Source organism: Ambystoma mexicanum, chromosome 5q, assembly GCF_040938575.1.
Source record: "Ambystoma mexicanum isolate Mex_15411 chromosome 5q, UKY_AmexF1_1, whole genome shotgun sequence".
NCBI classification, from domain to species: Eukaryota; Metazoa; Chordata; class Amphibia; order Caudata; family Ambystomatidae; genus Ambystoma; species Ambystoma mexicanum.
Genome location: NC_090933.1, coordinates 78606074 through 78631291, shown reverse-complemented (window position 1 = coordinate 78631291; position 25218 = coordinate 78606074).

Below are 25218 nucleotides of genomic sequence, written 5' to 3'. Positions count from 1 at the left end.
ACCGCTCTCATTGATCTGAAAGCTCAAATTGATGAGCTAAGAGACAGGTCAATTAGCCCTTCTCCTACTCCTGGATCTCTCGGCCGCATTCGACCTTGTAGACCACAAAGGCCTTTGCAACCACCTTAATTCCGTGGCACACTTCTCTAAAGAAGCCATAACCTGGGTTGAATCCTTCCTCAGCGAAAGGACCATGAGGGTGTTCTCCCGCAAAGATGCAGCGGACCCAATCCCCATCTCATGCGGCGTACCCCAGGGATCCTGTCTATCTCCAACACTATACAACATATTTACTTAGCCCCTTTTTGGTGATCTGGATCTTCTTGGTATCATCTACACTAACTATGCAGAAAATACCTAGATTCTCCTCCCGCTTTCAGGGGATTATATTGAGTATTTGGCCTTGGTAAATAGGGTGTATCTCATCATCCAGGCATCGATGGCCACTCACGGTCTATACCTGAATGATGACAAAACAGAGTTAATCATTCTGGGCAACCATTCCAATCTCAAAAAACGAGGCCAGAACTACTCTGCATTTGAGATCGATGGGAACACTATTAAGGTAGCCAGGGAAGTGAAGACTCTAGGCTTCCATCTAGATGCTATCCTCTCCTTCAACAAACAGGTGAACTCATTGGCTTCGGCCACAGCTTACACATGTAAGCTTATCAGAGCAGGCAAACACTTTACCTCTACTGACAATTGGATGATTCTAGCTAGAGCTCTTGCTCTATCTAGACTCGATTACTGTAACGCCTTATATATCGGGGCCAACAAACACATCATATACAGAATTCAAATTCTACAAAATAACGCCCTGAGAGCAGCCCTTGGTATCCCCAGACAAGCAAACATTTCTAAGATAAGGCGCAATAACAACTGGTTGTCTACCCAAGATAAAATACTACTGAAAGTAGCCTCCCTCACTCACAAAGCCCTCAACAACATGGCTCCTCCCTACCTAACTGACAGATTTGTAGAAAGAAGATCCTCCAGACCCGCAAGAATCTCCAATGCCAACTCTCTTATCATTCCTAGATTTAAACTCACCAAGGCTGGAGGCGCCAGCTTCCCCGTCCGGGTGGCCCAAGTATGGAACTCACTGCCCCACACTATAAGTGAGGAGAAATCCTACCCAAAATTCAGATCCAATTACATTAACCATCTGAAACAATTGGTCAGCTAGCCTGCACTACTTACCCCCCACTATCCTGCTGATATACTTCCTGCAAACTGTTTAATATCACATATATAATTCACTGTACTAGTGATACAACTTGTATATATTGTTAATTATATGTGTAACTACGTAACTATGTAACCTATGCCTTGCTTATCCTGTACTGCTGCGCCCTATTACCCTCAGGTCTGGTGCGCATTATAAATGAATTAAACAAACAAACAAACATGCGCCTGGGGGCACACGAAATGCAGCAAATTCAGTAAAAAGGCCCAGAACGTCCTTTGGAAAGCTACGCTCACCTGCCTAGCATGATGGAAAGTGCAGGAAGGGAGTGAGGACGGTCGCTAGACCCATGAAGCAGGGGAGGACAAGGGACCAATCAGGGGAGGTGGGAGGTCGAGGGAGGCGGGAACAGGGAAGTAAGCACTCGGTATGCGGAGGGGAAACACACGCACCTGGGGGCACTCAAAATGCAGCAAATTCAGTAAAAGGCCATGAGTGTCCTTAGGAAAGCTATGCTCACCTGCCTAGCACGATGGAAAGCAAATTGGGCATGTTAGTTGCATGGTGATGCACCCACTAGCTAAAGGCAGTACTGAGGGTGCTGTTGTTAACAAAGTAGATGTAAAAATACCAATGGGGAGGCCACCCTCCCATCCAAACGTGTGCTGCACTAGGGGCAGGATTTAAGAAACATGGCTGCACTGTGCAGGTGAAAGCACCAAGCAGACCATTTCCAGGACACCACCGCACGGGCCAGTTTAGGCATCTGAAAATGAAGCATGGGAGCTTGCTCCCCACCCTCAGCCATCTCAGATAAAAGCAAAGGTTATCATTAGCTCCAAAGGAGGGAACCACACAACAGGCAGTGAGAACCTCCAGCGGTCCCAGTTCATGATGGGTCACACCAAAAGGGCCAGGTACACACAATAGCAAGGTGTGATGGAGGAAGCCACCCAACAGTTCCCTGACTGCCTGGAGTGCACCCAAGACTCACAGCAAGGGGGTGCAGGCACAGCAATGCAAAACACCTGAAAAGGCCAACACAAATGGCTGCTCATAGCCACAAACAAGCCCATGGTGAAGGTAGCCGTGAGTTGCTTTCCAGGTGCAGTGGAGGAAGGCGCTGACTAGCAGATCCCATTTGGGGCACACAAGTGGTCAAGTCCTAAAGAAATGTGGGGACTTATTAACATATCAATTAAATGTGGCGTCACCAGAAATTAAGATGTCAAGGTGCCCTCTGAAAAAAGTGGGGAGACCCTGCCCACACGCGTGTACCCTCGACTTGAACCCTGGGGCACACACGGCAGGATGGCTCAGCAGCAATGTTGCCTGCCTCTGCACGAGCACTGCAGAGCTGTCCCACAGAGTGAGAACGTAAGCAATGTGGCTGCATCAGAACCTGGGTAGAAGTCAAGGAAACAATCTTAGCAGAGAAGAGAAGTAGGCTCGGTCTCCTGATAACGGCACCCACGAGCTGAACATGATGGTATCACTGGTACCGTTGTTAATGGTACTGGTGCTACCACCCTCCCCATTCCCATTCAACCCTATGGGGCCGAATGGGGGTGGGGAGTCCCTTATTACCGGCACCCGCGAAGGGCCATTACCCGGTCCGCCAAACTCGGAATGAACCAGTAATTGCTCATTCGCGGGTGCCAGATTTTTTCACAAGTTTGGAGGTAGCCTGCCTGTATTACAGGCATGGCTACCTCCAAACTTGTAATGAGGCCCTTTCTGTGCAGAGGAGAGCAGCCACTGCACTGGAGCATAGAGGCACCATATCATTTTCATCAGGAGGATAAACTACACCAGTGTCATTGGTTTGTGTTTTTGGTAGATCGGGGCGAGCTTGGCTAGGCTCAGGCCAGCTGGAGCCCCACCTTGGGCTCTGGCCTGACCCCCCTCTCGGGCCACTGCCTGCCCAGAGCAGGGCCGGGCCACAAGCCCCACCGGTTGCTCGGCCACTGTTCCATTCAACCAGTGTCTGCGTCTCTTCCAGCCTGACTGCAAACATATATCTCAAAGATAGATTTAATAAGGATCTCGAAATGTCTATTCATTTGTTTTGGAGTCGCTGCATGCGGGGTGTAAATATTTCTTTAATTTTAGCATTGAATTTATTAACTTTAGATATCACGGAGGAATTGGAAAAAATGAATTTAATACGCCATGTTTTTAAATTGGATAATTGAGAGTTGGGATAGATGTTTTATGGACGATGAATTGATTGAGGAATTTTTATTTTACCATCATCTTTTATCTTCTATATGTGTATATGTTATTAATAATGAATTGTTTACTTTTATTATGTGTATTATGTTGTATAAGGTTTCATGTAAACTAATAATGCAACAATAAAAAATAATTAAAAAAAAATAAACATATAGAGCAGCGCCGGCTTAGGGGGTGCCGCCACAGAAGGCTGCCTTGCCTCCTGCAGCTCAGTTTCATGTAAGTTTACATGACAATGAGCTGGAGGCAAGGTCTGGCCGTGCACCTTATCAAGAATCACTCCTGGCATAGCGCTTAAACACAGTTTAAAGAACAGCAGGAGGCTCACAGAACGGAGCCTCCTGCTGTTCTTTAAACTGTGTCTAGGCGCTATGCCAGGCATGATTCTTTAAAAGGCGCTGGCCCAGACCTTGCCCTCCAGCTCCGTGTCATGAAATTAAGTTTACATGACAGTGAGCTGGAGGCACAGTCTGGCCCAGCGCCTTTTAAAGAATCACGCCGGGTGCAGTGCTTAAACACAGTTTCAAGAACAGCAGGAGGCTCCGTTCTGTTGTTCGGCTGATACTTCAGCCGAAAAACAGAACTGGGCCCCCAGCTGCTTTTCTTCATTTGTGGTGGGGTGCACACATCTCACGCTGGCAGACCTGGGGCCGGCGCTGGCGCGCTGGCGCGCAGTCACGGATTAGCTGAGAGGGGGTCCATAATGGAAAACTTTGTGTTAATTATATGTAAATCAAGATGTCTGTTACACTGTGTTCCTACAAAAACATTAAACTTGCCCATCACTGCAGCTAAAATAATACAGTCAGGTTTTTAACACGAAAATTGTGCCTTGTAATTCTGTGGTTTAATAAAACAACTATATAGTGTGTTTGCTCTCAACCTAGCATCTGTGAATTGGGGATTATGGGAACACGTCTAATGTTTAAACGTAGTTTCTGTTAAGTGATGTCCACATAAGGTAGCTATTGAAACCTCCACAAGCAAAGCAGCATCACCCCCCAAACCCACCAAACTGTCCATAGACATCAATCTGGATTGTTGTGGCTTAGTTCTGTTCTGAAGGGCTCCTTTCAATGCGACAAAAAAACATCGCATTCACAATTCATATTTAGTGGAACAGGGTCCATTTGGCTGACGTCCAGCATTCATAAATATGCCTGACTTGGCACTAGCTAACAGTAGGCGCCTTTTCATATTGCAATGATAATCTGGCAAGCAAACACGCAGGAACTGCCGCGGGATTACTTACAGCAGGAATGACTCTAGAAAGGCTGGAGCAGCTCAGTGTACATTACTCTGGCATTATGATCTGATGAAAAGCCAGCCTGAAGAAGTTTCCTTCGGGTGTTCACGTGAAGAAAGCAATATGCGTTTCTCTCCCATCTGAAGGGAGATGGTTTGGAGAAAGCCTTTTGTGCAGCCATTTCGCAGGCTTGGCCATTGGTGGGTTCCTAGAGCCAGGCCTGACCCCTAGGCTCGGCCCTACCCATGAAATATCTGGCTCCCCCACCTCTAGTTTCTGGCAGCCGGGATAATGCTGCGAAGTTCAGGATTGTGAAAGAGATGTATGGAGCTAAATTTGAGCGTGGCTTTCATTTCGGCTGTAGGCTAGCACCAGTGGTCGAAGTGTATGTAAAGAAGAATTGGAACTTTGTTCCCTGCTGACCTGCCCCTGATCCCCACAAACCCCATCACCACACCCCCTCCCATGCACAATCCAAACCCCCAAACAAACACACCTGCTGTTTAAGAAAATGTACAAGTTTCAACTTCTTCATACACTTTTATTTTAAAACATAGCCTTTCTGGAATGGTTTATTTTTAAAATAAAAGTATAGGAACAGTATGACTTTTTTTCAAAGTAGAGGAGCACTGCTCCCAACTGCTCGTGCCCACTTTGACACTGGCTAGTGCCCCATGGAGAATACCTCATATGATTCCTGTTCTTATCTCTAGAACTGTTGGAAAGAGTCACTGCTCTTTGTACACCCTAGACTACGCAGTGGTTACAAGGCAATAGAAACGAGATGTGTGCAACTCAGATATTGGGTAGGGAATGCATCGATACACCACCCATGAAGGAGTTGGGTGTAATGCAAAGAGATGAGCATTGCAGGGGGCCAGGGGTGAGAAATAGGATGCACAATGCCAATGCAAAGATGATCCCTTTGTGGGGGCGCTGTTGTGAGGCAATCATGTCGGTCGCATAACTGAAGAGCCCCGTACTGCAACGACTGACTCCGGTGAATCTGAGTGGCCCTGCTGCCAAACCTGACAAGCACAGCGTGCGCCTTCACTCGCGGCAGCTGTGCCACGCCCCTGGAGACATTTCGTGATGGCACTATTGGAGTTGCGGTGGGGAGCGGAAAGAGAGGTCCTGGTGTGGCAGTTAAGCCGTGATATGATGGGTAATGTCGGAAGCTGTGAACGGGTGGGTGATTCATAGCAGAGGTCAGGCGGTGAGCCTCCCACTCCCCTTGTGAGCGCCCCAGTCAAGGCGAGAAATTGGGAGCGATCCCTGCATCGGGGGATCAGAAGATGGCGGGACAGTCGCTGCAGATCCGTCCTGTCCTGGCAGGCGGCAAGCCCATGGACAGCTAAAATGCAGCCGGCTGGTGGAGGCGCTTTACAGTGTCTGCTTCTCCTCGTTTCTGTAGTTTGGGGCATTTACATGGGCCAATGCAAATGAGGACATATATACCTTGCTCCAACCTGCAGTGAACCAGCCCAAGGACATGTGGATGTACTATCGTGCTTATCTGCTGCAGCGGTGAGAAAAGGACGCTGAGAGTGATGAGCCCGAGCATTAAGGAGGAGGTTGGACGTGGGGATAATCCTCTGCCTCCCACGTATATTGTCTCAGCAAAGATGTACATGTTAACACTACTGTAATGGTAATTTACATTACTTTCATGCATACAAGCATTTCTATTTTTGTATGGTGTACCAAGCTACTAAAGTTATACAAAAAAAATGATCCCTTTGTCCAGGGGTGTTGCTAGGTCTGGAAAAGATCTGGGGCTACGCTAATGTCGCGACTGGCGGGACTCAGGGCTAGGTAGCATTTTGGTTGTAGCCCCTGAGCTTTTATCCGGGGCTACAACCAAAAGACCCGGGGCTATAGCCCCCTCTGCCCCCCCCTCCCCACCTAGCAACGGCTCTGCCTTTGTCAAAGGTTGGCATCTACTGTATGCCCAATATCTCCCTTCATGTCTAAGACCTATCCTGCAGTGCCATGCCCTGACAGTCCTGCGCGTCGCTCGCACAAGTTTCCAGAAGATTCTGTTACATGACAATGTTCTCAAATGGATGTAACTTTTAAGATTTCATGAAAAAAATAATTTCCCTCGTACGACCAGTAAAATGAAGATGGACTTTGGCCGTATTTTAAAATATGTGCGAGTGTATCAACTGTGACAGTAATGAAGTTAAATTAAATAATGGCGGCATTCTTCATCGTGCTGAAAGAGGCCCTGTAGCGTATGGAGGGCCCCGTCGCGACTCGACGTCAAGCCCCGGCTCGCGCACCAAGGTTTTGGAGCAAGGACTGCGAGGGCAAGGCGTGTAATTAAAATCTCACCCTCTCTCCTGGTCTGCATTTAGTATTTTAAATTCCAGCCCCGCCACACAGTGATGGAGATTTGCTTCAGGGTTTCCTATACCTCATCAAAGTGACGAAAGTAATTAGTATTTTATTCAGTTTAGTAAGTATTGTGTCACTGGAAGCCTCGGTCTAGGTGAATGATAATGATTTGAAGCTCAAGCAGTGAAGGGGCCCGAAATGAAAATGTCGCCCTTTTGCGCAATCTCTGGAAGCCCAAGCTATTGAAATACCCTACAGAGAACCTGCAAAAGTCATCCGTCACATGCTGACAGTCCAATCTTGCCGGGGATGAGTACAATTTAATTCACTCCTTCAGAAACAGCTGAAACGCAGGATCTCTAAACGCAGCTTCGGAGCTGCAGAACTTTCATTGCTCAGGAGATGTTTTTGGGTGAATCACAAACTGTGGTGCTGTCCTGCAGCTTTCCAGCACTGTTGCATGGCTTCATGGACACCTTGTAGGGGTTGCAAGGGCGCCCCCTATACTTTTCTCTAGTAACCCTTGAGCTCCGGAGCCTGGCCACCAGATGAACAGTCTCTGGTGTCAAACACGCAAGCGGAAATAGCACAGGCGGATGCTGGAGATATGAGCATCTTTCTGGACCACCCCCATCTCACTAGAGCGAGCAAGCGACTGATGAGCAGCTTAATCAAGGATTGCAGCTGTGGCCCCTGTAGCTACCCACCTGTGATTTCTTTGCCATCTCTGTTTTTTTTCTAGAACTAATTTAGAGTTGCCTTAACATATGTACAGATGCAGATGATGTGAACCAAGTCAGGCGGCGCAATAGGAGAGATGGTGAATTCAAAAGAGGTAGGAGAGGATGTGGCATTGGAGATTTGTGAGAGATTGAGGTGGGAAACGAGCATGTGTCTGATGCCTCTGTCTCTGCCAGTCAGTCCAGGCGAGTGTATGCAGGCTAGTTTGGAGTCTTGTAGGGCTGCCAGATTGGCAGTGTCAGATGGAGAAATCCATGTTTCAGTGGAGCAAGGAGGTCTAGGGGAGGAGATCTGGAGTGCAATTAGTCAGTGATAAAGGAGGCTTTATTGTATACACACTAAGCAATGAAGGGCGCAATGCTCAGTTGATGCGGTAAGGAAGAGTAGAGAAATTGAGTCCCAAAGGAAGAGAGGCAAGGTGGATAGGTGTTAGAGAAAGTATGGTTAGCTTGTCAGCTTTGTTGGAAGGATGTGAGAGAGAGATGGAGTAGTGGGAGGTTTCAGTTGTGAGTTTTAAAATAAGGATAGGAAAGGAAGAAGTTGTATTGTGATTGCAGAAAGCATAGGGAGAGTTGAGTAGGAGGAGCAGGAGTGAATGCATTATGGAGAGACAGCACCGTAAAAATGTGCCAGACATGTCTAGCACATTAGCATTTGGAAGCTTGTTTAATATCAACAAAACCAAAAGATATATTGCTTTGACAAACTAACTTTACCCATTGAAATACTTTGAACTACCAATTCAAAACCTGAGTCCAACATTTGTCACTTGCAATTCAGCCCAAGTTCTACGTCAGTGCGAGTATCATGTATTTTCTACATAGGATTTCCTGTTGCTTCAACTGGAAATTGAAATCTGGAGCTTGAGCACTTACAGATAAAACCATACAACTAAATAGTTATATGGGCCTGCGCATGAGTTTGGCAGTAGTGGTAAGCTATAGGTTAGTTTCCATTAAAGAAATAGTGCGCTCTAAAATATTATTGCCTTAAAAGATGGGCAATAGTCTAAAACATACTTTAAACATATTTTTAATGAAAGTTCCTATGTAAACCTTTGAGCAAACAAGCCAAAAGCGTTCATATGGGAGCATCCATTTTGCCATTTAAGGCAGCCTCCTCAGCTCTGCGGTTGTATTTAAAAACGCTGCGGTTTTCCTTTCTAAGTTTCTTGGGCACCCCCCGGCTTGGAGGAGCGCGAGAAACTTAGAAAGAAAACGGCAGCGTTTTTAAATACAACAACGTTGTATTTCTGTTTGCGGTGGCTTCAGCTTGGAGCCCAGAGGGCTCCAAGCTGAAGCCACCGTAAACAGAAATACAACGTTTTAAAAGCTGCGGTTTTCTTTCTAAGTTTTCCGGGCTCCTCAAGCCCGGAAAACTTAGAAAGAAAACCGCAGATAGTGCTTATTTAAAACCATAAATAAGCACTTACCCAGATGCAGCTTTCCTGCTTGCAGTCTCTGGTCTCCGGCACCAATGAAGCAAAATCCACCCAGTGGTAGCTTTTGTTTATTACAGCTGGCTGGCTTTTGCTTCATTAGTACCGCAAGGGCAAGCACAGGAGGCATCCATTTCAAAATGGATGCCTCCAGTGCTTCACATTTTTGAGTTTGAGCTTCATTTGCTCAATACTTTACATAAGGACTTTGTTTAAAAATATTTTATAGATATATTTTTGACTATGGGCCATCTTTTTAGCTAATAATATTTTAGAGAACACTATTCCTTTAACTCTTTTATCACACTGCCAAGCTATGAAGTTTGTTACCAAAACTCTTGTTAAATGTCTGCTTTAGTATGGCAGTCATTTCCTTAACGCAAAAGCATTACTGCATGCTGTAATTACCACATTCAGTAGTTACCACATGCTATAAACAGCCCAACCCACTGCGTCCTCTGGGACTCTGAAATGGGGAATAACAAACAGGTCTGTATGACTTGAAATCATGCAGACCTTTCCGGGTGGCGTGTATTTTCTGCATGTGGATACGGTAAATGAGTTTGGCAGTATTAACAGGGGCAATACAGCCAAACTCATGCTCATAACATAGAGTTAGCTCAATAAGAGTTTGAAGCACTATTTAGCTATTTGACTTTAGCTATATGTTTTACCATCCACTTCTTATGGTTTCATCAGAGTTAAAGACTGTCAGTGTGGTCAAAATTCATGCAATCTTGCCAATCTCACACTGTATTTTGTTCCATCTGTACATCTTGGTGGCGTTCCCTCATGTTTATCCATCAGATCAAAGGGTGGAGGTGGAAAGGCGGAGTGAGAGATCAGAGGGACAGTAGTACGGTGGGAGGAGAATATTGCAGGGTAGGGTCAGGCGAGACTGTGTGCAAAAGACGAGCAGGCGGACTTGGGTGAAAGAGGCACCATTGCATTACACCCTTGGAACACTAAGCAGGGCTAGGAGGGAGTGAGTTTGAAGACCCCTAGGAAGTCAGCTACCTCTGCTACGGATGCCTGCGTTAGGGACAAAGAAAAGATATGGGGAAGTTTACAGAGAGAAGGCGACCCTAAGCGCCAAATTCCTCAACCCCTTAGCCATGAGACCTACCAGTGAATCCCTTAGACCAACCACTTGTAATTTTAAATAAACACCCATGGAACTTGTCTGGAAGTTGTGGTTCTTTGTGGCTATCTCCTCCATCACATTCCTAGCTCAGTAGCATGCTCAGTGTCTCCCCCAGCAGCCTTTATATAATCAGATAGCATGATTTTTTTCTGATAAGAGCAGGAAAATTCAAACTCATTTACTTCATTTGTAGTAGACTAATGGAGTCCATGCATCCCCTTTAGAGGCGCAAGATAAAACCTGCACTCATATGGGTCTTTCACTAACCAGCCTTGAGAAAAGACCTATTTGCCAGCTGCTTGAAATAATGGCACCTTTTCACCCTAATAGATAAATTAATGACCAATGCCCAGCTGAAATTATCACAGATATTTGCTCCTTGACTGCTCCAGACCTGTGTGCTTCTATGAATTCTTACCCTGATTCAGGTGTGGTCCTGCAAAATCAAGTTAACATTGGGACACATCTTTTGAAAAAAACCTTTTTTAGATCTAAACAAACGAACCAACTTTCAACCTATTTCTTTGGATCCATATCCATTAAAAGGAAATTGGAATGCATCATCACGGCTCATCTTTGGAACTATGTGCAGAGCTTCGGCCATAAGGATAATTCCTAGACTAGCTTTTACCCTGGCTACAGCACAGAATCAGTGGATCTGGATGACCTAATACTGCTAGTGGATGGCAGCAGTGCCAGAGCCCAAATAGTCTTACATCTCCCAGTAGCATTCAACACTGTTGCACCTCCAACTCAGCTATTACGTGTTTTTTAGAATGGGCATTAGGGATAAAGCATTGGCATGGACTAAATGCTTTCCATCTGGACGATTCCAAACTGTTGCTCTTGGTACCTTCAAATCAACCCCAATGCCTGTGAAGTGTGGGGCACCACTCAATCATCTGCTTTTTAACCTGCATTTAAAGCCCCTAGATGATCTGATGTGTTCCTTTGTTCTCACATTCTATAGGTATGCCAGACACAACTAGATCATCCTTGGGCTGGATGATAGCGTAGGAGTGAGTGGCATGGGGAAGGTGAGCCATTGGATGAATCGGTATCTCCTTACATGTAATGCTGCCAAAACCAAAGTGTGTTTCTGCAGTTATTCAACAATGGAGTCTCAGCAGATAAACAACTGTAGATCTGGCAAGCTTGATGCATGGACGTCGGCACTAGGCATGTACCCTTCCCTGGTAACCTCATGTGCAGAATTTGGGCGTGATCATCGACTTGGGATTGAACCAGGTTAGTCAGCTCGCCTTGTCTTGTTATTTTCTAGCTGAAAATCTTACATTACTTTATGGATTTCTTTTCATTTACTCATAAGATGCATCTGGTAAATGCGTTTAAATGCAGTTGTCTAGACTTCTGAAATTCTATTTACCTGAGACGTTCAGCCACGAATTTGCACAAGTCGCAAATTAAATAGAATGCATCGGTTCCTCTTGTGTCTTGAGTTGGAAGCAGGGAACCTATCTTCCCAGTACTGTGTTCCTTGCATTGGCTGCCAGTCAGTCAGAGAATAGAATTCAAGGGATGCTTCTTTTACACTGTCATCAGCTATGTCAGGACTCACCAATTCCTCAGTGTGCTTCCCACGCAAGACTTTAAGAAGCCTTTCTCCCAATAGTCTCGTCAAGGGTCTAAGTAGACCCTCCAACAGGATGATAGGGCCAAATGCCAGAAAGTGCTCCCGCACCCAGGCTCAGGAACCGTAATCAAACAAGGGGAAAAGATTACTATAAGTATAGATGCAGAACCCACAACCTTAAACTCAAAATCCATTTGCCAGTTGTATTGTTGGAAAAAAAAAGGAGGGTCAAGCGAGGAAGGACTAAAAACAGGTCCTGCAAAAACTGGGGAGGAACTGATGGATGAGCTGATCCAGGAAGCACGAGAAAAGTCTAAAGGACTCAGGAGCGAGCAGTTCATGTAAAAAAGGCAGCGAGGGAAAGGTAAACATTTGTTTGATGTCATTTTTAAATTTATAATGCGCAAATCAGTAAAGAAACAGTCAGAAATTGCATCTAGGTACAAACCCAAAGAAGATCCAATACTAGTCACAAAGAACCAATCCACGGGAATCCCAAAAAGTACAAAACAAGAATCCAAAAATCCCCAAACTAGATATCCACAACAAAAGCACAATCCAAAGAATACTTGGTGAGAAAGTCCAAAGTCGAATATATCCACAAATCTGAAACAGACAAAGCCAAATCACAATCCAGAATGAGGGTCAGAGCTAGGAGAAAAGGAGGGTCGCAGAGATCAGGAAAGCAATGAAGGAGTCACACCATGGCAGGAAGAAATACAGCTGTGAGGCACAGGGTCAGGTTCTACCTAGCTAATAAGGTCCAACATGGCGCTCCGTTCAAGTCTGAGCCGTGACAAGCATATGCGATGATGCACACAGGGATGTTGCGTCTGCTGCGCTTGTGACCCTGGGAAATGTGGTTTTCTACGTGCTTGTTGTTCAGCCAGTTGCCACTACAGTTGCCTCCCACCACTCGCCACATGACAAATCGTCTCGCCAAGGCCTGTGGTCCCCGTAGACTGTCTGTATGCTGATCATAGAAACGGGCCATGAGACACAGAGCATGCACCTCAGAATCTGGTTCCCACAATCGTTCTTCGGGACCATACCCCTTCCAGTCAATGAGGAAATGTTGTGATTGGGAAGCCAGGATTTGTTTCACCTCATATTTTAGAGCAGAACTGGTTGGGGATGAGGTTGTAGGTGGGAAGTAGCCCTGCAGAACCTTAAGAGGGAGACATGTAAAACAGGGTGTAGTCGCCCGAACTGAGAAACGTCTCCTCGAATGTTAACAGGGTTGATGAGTCGAGTGATCAGCAAGGGCTTGTATAACGGGGAACTCATTTCCTTGAACCATATATTCGCAAATAGCGAGTAGCTGGCCAACCAAACTTGGGGCCTCTTCAGAAGTTGAACGGTGCAGTAAAAATGCAGTGGTAATAGCATTACTGCTGCATTAGTGCACCACCCAATCACGAGTTTGTAACAAAGTCGGAGGTTTCACCTCCAGCTCTGAGGTAGAGGTGAATGTGCTGACTTTCTGTTAATTTTGGGTGCAATTACTGTGGCGCAATAGCCGCTGTGGTAATAGCACCAAAAATGCCCCATTGAGTCCTATGGACCAAAAAATGGGTACTTACACTGCCACAATCACTTGTGATCTGACGTTAATACTGTTGGCCTAAGGGACGATAACGGTAAGTGCATTGTCCGGTATTCCAGCAGGCTTACTGCTAAGATAACGCCTAACTCCTGATGAGGCCACTCGTCACTTATTGCATGGATAGGTGCTTTACATCTCGATGATTTGCGTATGTATGCATTTGTTCTTGCATGCTCAAGTGGTGTTGTCTAGCCATGGCTTTCACCTCTTGGACGTGCTTGAAACTGGCATCAGAGGTAGGGATCTCAGAAGGAACAAGTTCTGAGAGATGCAGTGTGTGGCGATGCTGGCCATCCAGTAAGTAAAATGGTGAACACCCTGCAGAAGCGTGAGGAGCCTTGTTATATAGGTGAATTTGGCAATGTGGACCATGGTGAATTAGGTGTGTTGATGTTGAAGAGAAAGGATACTGCTCCAGTCTTGGTTTAGCCTCTCGGTTTGACCAACCATTTCTGGATGATAAGCAAAAGAGAAACATGTGTTTATACCCAGAAGTCTTGTTAGGTCTCGCCAAAAACGTGAGGTGAATTGAGATCCTCGTTCAGAAGCCATTACTGAGGGCAATCGCAAGAAGACTGCCAGCTGTGAAGCTGAAGGTACTCCGGTGCAAGGAATACCTTGAGCCATCTGAGTAAAGTAATCAGCAACCACCAATATGGTGTGATAGTGCTGTTCTGGTGGAAGGGCAGTGATAAAATCCACAGATACCAACGCCATGGTTTGTGTGGTACAGGTAAGAGTTGCAATTGTCCCATAGGAAGGCCCTCGTTTGCCTTGCTCTGGGTACATATGGCACAAGTCGCTACATAATCTACCATGTCCCTGGACATTTTGGGCCACCAAAACCATTGTTGTAGAACATAGAAGGTCTTCTTCTACCCTAGGTGCCCGACGATATTTGCATCATGACAGCACTGCAAGGCCTGTTCCCTGATAATGTTGGTGGGAATATATGAACACTCTTGTACACAGGGTAGCCCTTCATGAAGTTCTGCATTCCATTCTATGAAGTTATTATCATGGGTAAGGATCCAGGAATGGATATCAGTTACTAATGTGGGTGTTGCCGTACAGGATCACACAAAATGCACATTCTGTAGAACATAATCGGGTGTGTGCGTTAATGCGTCTCCACCCTGGTTCCTGGATAATGCATATGCTTTTCCGTTCTCTCTGCCTGTGCAGTATTTGATTGTGAAGTCAAAAGAAGACAAGAAGGGATGCCAGCAGACCTGCCTTCTGTTGGTGCATTTCAGTGAGGCCAGTTTTTATAAGTTAAAATGACTAGTGAACACTGTGACAGGAAATTCACCCCCTAATAAATGAAGTCTCCAAACACGGAAGGCATCCTTAATAGCCAGTAATTATTTTCGGTAACAGTGTAATGCAATTCCGTTGTCGAGAGTTTTTCAGAGTGAAAGGCCACCGGATGCATGTACCCTGTTGCAGAACACTCTTGAGAGAGTACGAGCCCTAAGACAAAAGAAGAAGTATCTGCTTCTACATAAAATGTGAGTTTAGGGTTCGGGTGTTGCAGTACTTCAGCAGAGGTAAACGCGTCCTTAAGGGAATCAAAGGCTTCTTGTGTTTGGCTAGCACAGACGTATGCAATGGATGGCCTGGTAAGTCATGTCACAGGTGCCACGAGTGATGAAAATCTGAGGATAAAGCATCTGTAAAAAATAGCGAAGCCAAAAAAAGCTTGCAGTTTCTTCAGGGTAAAAGGAGCAGGCTATTCCAGAATAACCTTGACCTATGAAGTATTCATTTGGACACCTTGGGCCTCATTACGAGGTTGGCGGTAATCTGCTGGTGCTACCGGTGGGTTGCCTCCAACCCCTTATCACTGATTCCGTCACCTAATATCCCAGTGCCACCAGGATTTCACAAGTGGCGGTAGAACAGTAAATCCCCATTCCCATGGAGTCCTATAGGAATGGAGACACTGAAGCACTGGTGCTTTCTCGTAGTATGGCTTTCTCGTAGTATGGTGGTCCAGAAAGGGTGCTGGCATGTTGCTACTGGCACCCTTATTTCCAGACCGGCATACTTGTAATGAGGTCCCCTGTGTCGATAGATGGAACCCCCAAAAACCTGACCTCCTGGGCATGAAAAGGACATTGTTCCAATTTTCTGTAGAGCGAGTACTGTCGGAGTCGACGTAGGATCTCTCTAACGTGTTCAACATGTTCTTGATATGAGGGTGAGTACATCAAGATGTCATCTAAGTAAACTAACTATCACATAGGTGTTCAGTAAATCATGCAACACCTCATTCATAAAACGCTGGAATGTTGCTGGAGCGTTACATAACCCAAACCCAAATAAGCTAAATCGAGTACATAACGCAGTCTTCCACTTGTCCCCTTCTCTCATGTGTACCAGATTATGGATCCCTCTTTATTCTACATTGGTGAATGGGACAGCCTGATGGAGCTGATCAAGCAAAACAGAGATAAGCAGGCTTGTGTATCGGTTGGCCATGGTAATCTGGCTAATCCAGTGGTAATCGATGCATGTCTGTAGGTTGCCTTCCCGCTTAGGCAAAAAAAAACAAAGGACTAGCAGCCAGGCAAGGTAAAGAATGGATAAAACCGTTATTGATAGTGGTTTCAAGGTATTCCTTAAGAACCAGGTCTTCCTGTTTAGTTTGGATTAAGGCATCAGAAACAAAATTGATGGGACAGTTATATGAACGGTCTGGGGGCAGGTGTTTGGCTTGTTTCTTATTGAAGACGCCTAAGAAGTCCATATATTCCTTTGGTATACCAAGGCACATGGTGCCTTTGGTATGGCTAGCCGAAAGGAGCCCTTGAAAAGTCGATGAAGGAGAAGAGGAAGACAATAGGCAATGGGCAAGGCAATAGGGTGACTTGAACGCTGCGGTTCTGGCAGCCCAGCCTATTAAAAGATTGTATAGCTGGAGCCACGGTATGCCTTATATGATCGTGAATTTGGATGTGGTGATGAGATCAAAAGACAGCCCTCTTGGTGGTCCAGATACAACAACAGAGATAGTTCTTTGGTTTGATGCAGAACAGGTCCAGAAGACAGATCTGTTCCGTCAACTGCCCTGACGGGTTCGGGTTTGTTCTTTTGCAGTCTGGGCATGCCCATCAGATTTGCTAATTCAATGTCCATGTAGTTCCCAGTGGCTATGCAGTCAAGTAACATAGAAACCTTCTCTGGGGATCTACCAGAGACCATTAGTGTAGCAGTGAGGAAGAAGTGCAAAGGGCTTATTTCGGGGGTCTTGCTGTGGTTTTGCCTCATCCTCATTCCGTAAGTCAGGGACGAGCCTTCAAAAAATCAAACAGCTTCTTCGGTCTTTTAGGATGCTCTCTAATAAAGTGACCCACTTGTCTTCAGTACAGACAAGAGTTTGTGATTTGTCTCCTCTCGTGTTCAGTGGGAGAAAATCGTCCTTGTATTATGCCGATCTGCATAGTTTCAGGATCTGCCTCTGGATTAGCTCGAGGCCCGAGCCTGGGTACTGCAGAGAGAGGTTTCCTCAAAGATGAACACTCTCCGTTTGACCCCATGTGTCGGGTGTCAATCTGCAGGACAAGATCAAGTAAATCAGGGAAGGTGATAGGGATAGCCAGGCAACAGAAAGTGTGTCTTTGAGTTCATTCAAGCCTCGATAAAATACTGCCGCTTTCTTTTCTTCTAGTAAAGCGGTTTCAGCTGCCAGTTGGCTAAATTGAGTTAAGTAATCCAGAAGTCACGTTTTTCCTTGTGTTAAATCTAGGAGTTCGATATCCTGAGCTTGAGCCTTAAAGTGGGTGTCAAAAACCTTAAGACAAAGCTATACAAAACGGGACTATTTGCCTCTATTAGTGGGTTTGTCTAAATTGCAGCGATACCACCCAAATGCGAAAGCATAAATGCTGCTTTAGGGGTACGAAATGCTGTTGGTTTGCATAGGAAGTGCAGTTTGCACTGGTTCACAAAGATGCAATATTTTTGGGGATCCCCAGTGTACCTTTCTGGAAGTGCCAAAGGAAAGGGAATGGGACGAAAACGGGTGCCATGGCCTGAGACCCAGTGGCTATAGGAGAGTTGTATGACCAGAACCAGCAAAAACGACATCTTCAGGTAACCAGTGATTTTCTGCTTGTATAGCATCTAACCTTTGATGGAGGGCAGTATTGGCAGTGTTCATGTCAGCCCGTAGATTGGTAATGGCCTTATTAAGGTGTTTACATGGTTGGGGACTTGCTCCATGGCCACGACTTGGTTGGGAAGCAAAAAGGCCTCACAGTCTGTCAGGTCTCACCAATTCCTTTGTGTGCTTCCCAGGCAAGTCGTTAAGAAGCCTCTCTCCCAATTCCCCATTGCAGGTCTAAATATACCTTCCAAAATGATGATTGGGCCAAAGGCCAGAAAGTGCAACCGCACCCAGGCTCAGGAGCTGTAAAGAAACAAGGGGAAAGGATTACTATATATATGGAGCTAGAACGAATTAATCCCAACTCAAAATCCAATTACCTGTCGTGTGTTTGGAGAAAAACCAAAACAAATAGAGAAGGAGGGTACACTGGTCAATGGAGGAAGGACTAAAAATGAAAATGAAGAGGGAAAGGTAACGGTCCAAAGAAGATCCAGTACTAGTCCAAAAGAACATATCCACGGGAATCCCAAAAAGTACAAAACAAGTGATCCAAAAAATTCCAAAAGCAGTTGTCCACAACAAAAGCACAAGCCAAAGAATAGTTGGAGAGGACGTCCAAGGTCGAATATCCGAGTCATCCAGTAAGCCGAAACAGACAAAGCTAAATCAGAATCCACAACGAGGGTCAGAGCTAGGAGAAAAGGAAGGTCACAGCGAGCAGGAAAACAATCAAGAAAAAGTGCAATGGCAGGAAGAAAAACAGCTGTGAGGCACGGGGGTCAGGTTTTATCTGGCTTATAAGGTCCAAACAAGGGTGGACTGGGAACCAAAAGAGGCCCAGGAAATAATTTTCAAAGTGGCCCATTAATACACATTTTCACCAAGCCCAAACCTTTCCTTGTGAGAACATTTGAATAAATCACACAAATGAGGCAGACAGTGTGGAGACCTACCTGGAAATATCCTAAGATCCCTGTAGGCCAGTCCACCACACGCTCTATTACAGTCCATTTCCAGGAAGCCCTGAGTCATGTGATGGAGCACAAACAATGACACATGCAGGTATGCTGCCTGCGCTGGTGACCCTGGGAAGCGTGGATTCCTAAGTGCTTGTTGTTGAGACAGTTGCCAGTTTGCACACCTTTAGCTCTGGAATACTGCTCCAAAAACATGTTTATACCAGCTACATCTTCTGATGTCAAAGTCCTTAGAATTATTTAATGGAATGTGGCTTTCTTAGTGGTCAACCTATCTGGTAAGGATTTTGTTAAATTTGGTTCATTTTTCGATGTCCTTCTTCTTTAGGAGACATGGGTTTAGATGTTCCTGACTTGCTGGTTTTGAATGCTATTTTTTTTTCTGAAAGGAGTAAGAGGGGGAGAAAGAGCACGAGTTTAGCAGCATATATTGCTGACTCATTGGTTGCTCAAGATTGATTGAACAATTTTAGAATCTACTCAGATTTTCAATTGACCCTGCTTAGGACCATACAATTTTACTTTTAAATATTTTTGACAAGTTTCATGGTCATGGACTTGATCCACCATTATGATTTTGAAAGATACTATCAATATGTCTCCTATTGCTCTAGAAGATATCTGCTTCCAAAATCTTTCTATCCTAGAAGGGGCTATTTGAAGCTAAAAATGGGCTTAGGTTTATCTGATGATTATCATTGGGATGAGGAAGATGTTAGTTATATGGTAGCTACCCTGATTTTAGAAACTCACAAACAGACATGGCTGGCTTGTTGCTTAGCTTTATGAATTAGGCATTAGAACAGTCAATGGAAGAGCTCCACCTGCCTAACCTGGCAAAAGTAATTTTGGCTGTGGTAAAGTATCATCGTGAATTGATTACATTCTCGTAGATCTCCCTAGTTGGAGCAGAATAGTTGAATTTTATATTGCTCTAAGATAAGACAGTGATCATAATCCCTTGATTTTATCTTTTGCAGGCATATTGACGATGGGTTATTTACACTTTCCCTCTAAAAGATGTTGGATTTCTGCTACATTAGTAAAGAACAGAAGGTCATTCTAATCGGAGGAGATCAAACTCTGCCTCTCCGCAATTCTTTCAGATAGCCTCAATGTTGAAGTCTTTATGAAAATAATTAGCTGTGGGAGAAATCTTCTTACTACTGAGAATATCAGAATGGTTTCATAGCACACTCAACTTTCGCTTTATACTGAACATTGGAAGGCAAGAAAACATAATTTTCTGCTTTGAAAAAGAACATGATAGTTCCAGACACCTTTTTTAACTTGTCATGTCTGTGTCAAAAGACCAATCTGGAAAAATGTATTACTAATTTTTTATCTATTTATAATGATTCGATAACACAGGATAGCGAGATTCATCCTACTCATGTAAACCTTGTGAAGAAGATTACCCCAGACAACTCAATACATGCTTGGATGCTGGTGCCTGACTCTGTTGCAAGTGATATATTCAAACAACTTCTTGAGGTTTGGTCTCTGATATTTTCTTCAGTAGAAAATGCATGTATTTCCTTTGGTGCTATCTCTCCCACCTGGAAAAATGATGTTATTTTCCCTTTGTTTTAAAAGGGCCTTAAATCCAATCCAAATTCTTACTGGCACCTTTCTCTAATAGAGATTTTAGAAAAATGTATCTTTAGGAAGATTCTAAAGCATCTAAAAGAGCGGGATGAGGAAAATAATACCTTGGATGAATGTCAATTTGGTTTTAAGAAAAGGGTTGTTGTTGTTGAGCAGGCCTTAAATGTACCTTTCAATTTATATGAAGATGTTAATGGTTATAATTGGTGATATCTCTTGATTTCCTGGTCCCTCTAAAGCCTTTGATTGTGCGAATGGGAACAATTATGGCACATTTTACTGAATATGAGGTTCCCCTCTGATCCTGTGAATACCATTCAGTTGCTTTGTAATATTATGCCAGCTGAAGTTAGATATACATACAATGGTTTACTGTCAGATCATTTTTCTATGAATAAAGGGGTTTATCAGGCTGCATTCCTGTCCCTGCACTTTTTAATCTGTATGTAAGGGCTTGAAATGATGTTCTTTTAACTGTGTCCAAAGAATTACCAACATGTGCTCATAAGACAGTGTGCATATTATCTTATGCTGATGACATAGTTTTACTGGCAAAGACACTAAGTGCTGTACTTCACTAATCAAAGCAAATGTAAACTTCATGGCCAAATCAGATCATATACTATAGTAGATGACATCTAAAATTATGTGTGTGAGTTTCTCCCTTACACCTTATCATAATATAAAAGACATTAAAGTGGAATGGGTGACCACTTTCCCATACTTAGGGGTGATTTTTTCAAATAATGTAATTTGGCCTTCACACTTGATTACCCAAGTAGTTTAAATCTCTCAGATTACTGGATCTTTAAATAAGTATTGTTGAAATATTGGTGGTCTCCATATGCTAAATGCTCTTATGATATAATAATGCAACATTTAAATCTGTGACTCTTTTTGGTAGTGGGATTCTGGGAATTACTCCTCCTGCAATAAGGCACATTTTACAAAGTGCTCAAAATTAATGAGCACAGAGTTTTGTGGGGGCTCCTACAACACTTCCATTTGTAATATTTTAAAGAAATGTGGTATGGTCTCACTAAAATTTCAACTTGAGTTGCACCTCTTCTTTTATGATTTTATATTTGGGGCAATAATTTAACACATTTCCTACCCCATGCAATTGTTTCACACATTTCCTACTAAATGATTTGATGACATCTGCCATTGCCTGTAATCATATGTAGATTGGTGCTATTGGGTCTTCATTAAAGGATTTAGAACATATGGAATTTTATAAGTACCCCAGAGTTCAGAGTGCTGCTATTATTGGGGATGTGGGGCCTAGGCACAATTGATCAAGCGTTCTGCCTTTTTACCATTTTAAGCAAATATGTCTAGTTTTTGTTTATTATAAATTGCTATTTTATTCAGTTGATCGTGCTATTTATGGAGCATTTTAAACAAACTATAAACTCCCCCTGAAATGGTAGGCCCCATCAGAAAACATTATGTTAACAACCTAGCTACAGTAAGATCTGGACAGGGTGGAGAAAGGACCAACTCATTCCCAGTCACAAATGATACATTCCAGGGTTGTGTCCTTGCTCCTTTACTTTTCCTTATTTGCATTAACAATCTGATTTTAAGAATTACAAAATGAAATACCGATACCACAGGAATTGCCAAATACAAAGTCAACATCCTCATTTATGCAGATGATACAATCTTGATATATAAGGCCAAAATGGGCATTCTAAAATTGGGGAGGAGGGATAGCTCAGGGGCAACATGTTTTTCTTCGAAGCAAGACAATGCAGCGCAACACAGGTTCGAATTCCAATCCCGTGCTTAGAAACCACTTCTTGGTATTAAGCATGTTATAAAATAACAGTATTTTTTATCTATTAGTCATTACTGCTTGGAATTAGTCACAATATGTTTTACCTGCTGTGCTGAATTTTTTCTCACTCCTTAATGATATCCTGATTATCAATGTCTACTCACCTCCTGGTGATGATAAAGTCAAAGAAATAGTACATACTGTTGATAAAATAATTAATATTTGGCTTATGGATCACCCAAGATATTAATTGCTGGTGATTTAAATTACTCCACTTTGGGTAAACACACTCACATCCAAACTGAACTACATCATGCTATTGGTGTTGCCTCACCTCACTGGAAGTTGAAAGATTATGGGATGTAATGGGCACAACTCTTTCATTCCCGGGACATTTTATGTCTCAACCATAAAGGTACCACCCTCAACTCAATTAGAAATACCTGGATGAATGGTACCAGTCAATCTACCCTGGACTATGTTTTCATGGACCAGGATTTATGAAACCGGTCTGGTGCTATGATGATTTCTTTTAATACTCTAAGTGACCATGCAGTTTTAAACTGGTCACTCGAGATATCTCATGAGTACATAATGATCCATTATAATGAACCCATACATGTTACGCTTAGTGGGAACACGATCACTTAGAATAATACAAATATGGATAGACTGAACACATTTATTCTGGAAAAAAGCACATTGGTTTATTTTTGGCTTAAGGATAATCAATGGGATTTAAGTGAGATGATGAAATTATTGAAAACAGATCTTCAACTGAACACATTACAGGGCAGGGGACAAGTGTTCATGATAGTTGTTTTGATAGAGATATTAAAACAACGAAGCAGTTCTACCGAAGCCAATGTAGAACTATTGATAAGGACCCTTGCCTCTCCTGGGAAGCAAAACAACGGAAGAAAACCTTATTATCAACCAGATATAAAAACTGGTTGAAGCTTCACAAATCCTCTATCAAGAATGCAAATTGGACTTAAATTTTCAATTTATTGAACTTGAGAGATGATCAAAGATTTTGGGCTATGATTAGAACCAGTAGCCATTCACGCTCGAAAACAAAAATTAATTCAACTAGTATAAAGGACTGGACCCATGCTGTGAGTGAATTAGATTACACAAATCGTTCTATTCCGAATAACAGCTACTCTTATTTGCCAGTCAGCAAATAGCTCATGGGCTCCTGGGCCTGACATGATTCCTAATAAACTATTTAAGAATAACACCCTTTTGGGCCTCCATTTTAGTAAAGTTATTTAAGCAAATCCTACGAGAAGGTATTATTCCATCCAGCTGGCAAAAATCCATTATGGTCCCTGTCTTTAAAGGGGCTGGGGGGCACACTAATACGACCAACTATCGACATCTGGCTATGGTTGATGCAAGTCAGAAAGTATTTGCCACTTTGCTTTTGAAAAAGTTAAATGTTTGGATCCGAGAAAAAAGGATCCTTTCACCTTTCCAAACTGGCTTTCGAAGCGGTATGAATACCTTGACCAATATTAGCTTACTGAATTATTTTATTATGGCCTCCAAGCAGAAGGAAAATGATCGACTGTATGTGTGTTTTTATAGATTTTAGTAAAGCCTTTGATACTGTTTCCAGACCTCATCTATGGCTAAAACTTAAGAATTGGGCCCTTGATCCTGCGTTATTGCATTTTATTACCGCTCTTTACTCTGATACCACTGTTTGAATTAAAGTTAATGATAATGCTGCCCTTACCCCAGACATCACTACAAACACTGGTATCAAACAGGGATGTGTCCTAGCTCCAACGTTATATAACCTATATGTGGCAGACATGGATCATTATATAAAGTATATTTGTAATTTCCCTCCCATCATTGGGACTACTGTAGTTCCATGGATCAGTTATGCTGATTACACCATAATCATGAATCACACTCCGATAGTATTACAAAGATTTCTCTATGCTTTATTGGAGTATGCCCATAGAAATCATTTACAAATCAATGAATCAAAACAAATTGGCATACCTACTTGGTACATAAAAGGTACCACATTGGAGGTGGAGGTCGTAGATATATATATATATATATAAATACCTTGGTGTACCGATTCCGAAGGCCCCCTCTAATATAATGATTTTTATTGCACCAACCTTCGATTGAAGGTTTTAAAAAAGTGGCTCCCACTTAGGAGCATTATGAATAAGAAAGGTGGCAATAACACAGAGGGACTGTTACAAAGGTTTATTTGGGTAGCATCACTCCTAGCATTGTTTATGGTCTTTCAAAAATTCCAGAAAATCAATTAAAGCAAATAGATAAATTGGAGGCAAACATTTTACAAACTATTTTGAATGTTCCACAGATGGTTCCGGTGGCAGCTCTCCATATGGAACTTGGCACTACATGTATTAGAATTACACGTCTGATACAAAAATGTGATCTTTTCTTTACCATTGCACTGACACCTATGGAAGTAAGATCTATGTATGGTCTTTTGGTGGAACAATATAACAAACTAGTAATAATTTCTTTCTAATAAATTTGAAAGAAACGTTCATGGTATTTTTGGACAAACCTAATATGGATTTGGAAGCGACATTATCTATTCCTAATAGAATGATTAATATTAAGAGGAAAGCTAAGCAATACGACCAATGTATGAATATAGACTATTTATTTAATTGTGTTATGTATAAGTATAATACACAAGCCTTTAGATTGGTGGGTCCTTGAACCTATTTGACAAGCATTTGCTCTCAAGAAATCAGAAGATTTATTGTTTATCTTCGTTATAACATCTTACCTTCTTTTGAGCATACAGGACATTGGACACATATCCCTAGAATGTACAGGTTATGCCGATTATCCGGTAATAGTGTTGAAACCTCAAAGCATCTCACCAAATGTAATCAAATATTAAAGGAGTATTCATTAGGCTATATTAATGTAGTCACTAAAATTATTCATATGCAGGAAAATCAATTTTGGGCTGCAATTATTGTCTGGAACCAGGCCACCTCCCGAATAATTTCCCATTAATTGAAATATCCTTGGATTTTAATTACTTACGGGACTCCCAGCATTTTATAATTTGACTATTTTGATTTAATAATTGTGCTCTCACATGAAATTAAGCGATAATCACAGTTTATATTTATTGCTCTAATTAATTTAATTTCTAAGATGTCATTCTTATTCATTTTCAAAGT